This window comes from Bactrocera oleae, chromosome 6 (assembly GCF_042242935.1).
Source record: "Bactrocera oleae isolate idBacOlea1 chromosome 6, idBacOlea1, whole genome shotgun sequence".
Classification (NCBI taxonomy): domain Eukaryota; kingdom Metazoa; phylum Arthropoda; class Insecta; order Diptera; family Tephritidae; genus Bactrocera; species Bactrocera oleae.
This window is the reverse complement of record NC_091540.1, coordinates 73,151,435-73,153,313: the sequence shown is the minus strand read 5'-3', so window position 1 is coordinate 73,153,313 and position 1,879 is coordinate 73,151,435.

Genomic DNA, 1,879 nt, shown 5'->3' with positions numbered 1-1,879 from the left:
AATAAACAATGAAATCATTCGAATCAATCTGTAAAGAGAGTTCATGGCGCTTTGCGGAAATCTGTGTTTTAGGAGGAGGCAGCTCTTCACTTCGGATCTTTCTTAAGAGCCATATTAAAATTGAAGTCTGGATTGGGTTCTACGCGAAAAATGCAGTTGTTCGTTTACAAAAAAACCGGATAACGGAATACTCGTTGTTCCAAAATTATATATTTCCCGTAACGTACCCAGAGTAATTATATTCAGGAAATGCTTTGTTTTTGGTATTAGAACAATGGTGGTGAAACCACTGACTTACCAAAACAGCCATTCTCCAACAGACTTTTTCAAGACTTGCAATGACTAACCAATACGAATGTTAACTGGGTTGTAGAATATTCAGGTGATTGCTTGGGTGTATGTGTGGTCTACTCATGTATTTGTCTTTCACCGCCGTTTGACTGTTTTGTTATTCTTTTCACTGATAAAGCGAATTTGTAAAGTGCATTGTCGCCCCTCTTCTATTTCCCTGGAAACTATGGAGAAGCAGAGACAAAGAAAAAGTGTGAAAAATGCAATGTGCGTTACATATAAGCTACAAAACCCCTTTGATCGGAAAATAGGAATCACAGCTTATGCAGAATATTATACCAAATATATTATATATATATATAATTTATATATTAGGTTCCTTATTGGGCTCACTAAATAATAAATCATTCAGGTATTTGTCGCTTCATACAAAAATTATATTGGTTACTCAAAGTACAGAACTGCTTCAAGGCCAGAGAGCCATTGTTCTAATATCGTATTGCAGGGCGCTTTATTTTTCGGAATCAAGAGCATTCTTGGCAGTATAAACTATCTCATCATGATGTTTTGGGTATGTCACCGAATTGTTTTCCTTAATTCTCAAAGGGGCTGAATAGAAACCAGTTTACAATTCCTCGAACACAGATCACATAACCTCACTATTTCGGAAGTAGCTTAAAAATGGTAAGTGTATGTCTACTTAGTGAGCAGTGGAAAAGCAAACAGTAGTAAAATGAAAGAGTACATGCAGGCAAATTGAAGGGGAGCCACTGCAAAGTTTTCTAAATATTTACACTGCTGTTGGTAAGGGCCGGGACTGTCCGTTTGGGCAGCCCTTTAATTTTCATATGGACCATCCTTTATGTCCTTTATATAAACAGACATACGTATGTACTACCAGCAAGGTTTTGCGTGTGTGTTTGTGTTAGTGTCCACAAAAGATGGAGCTATCGGCATCAATGGACTCGCTAAGCTTCTAAAACACAATATATAAGTATTTGTATATTTCTTGTTGTTATTACCTAAGATATGGGTTCTCTGTTGTTCGGATGTGCACACGTACCAAACGGAAATGCAACTTTAGTAAATGTTTTCTTTGTGTTTCGTGAAACTTTTGCAGTTTCTATATTCCTACATTCCTTGAACCGCTCTCCGGTGTATTAGAAATGCACTCAATAGCCTTAGAAATGTGTGTATTGGCTTAGTCAGGTCGGCCTTCCGTCCTTGTGAGTGTGCATGTAGGTCTAGGTATTTAAATACAAATATGGACAAACAGTAAAATCCGAGTAGCCACCATTTCCACCAAAGACTGAGCATTTAAGTAAATATTGCGAAATAGTGCATTTTTTTTGATTCGATATAAGAAATTCAGAGATGCGTGTGAAAAAAGTTATTAAGAAAGTCTTCTCTACATAAATTTATTAAATATATAAGTATCCTGTACATAATGACATAATTGAGCTCAATTACGCAGAAATACTAACAAATCTCTCAGGGAAATTTCTAGTTGAATTAACGCCCTCAGGGGGAGCCATTTTAGGTTTACCATACATGCAGTAGCTTCAAGAGTTCATTTTAGGTGAAAAAT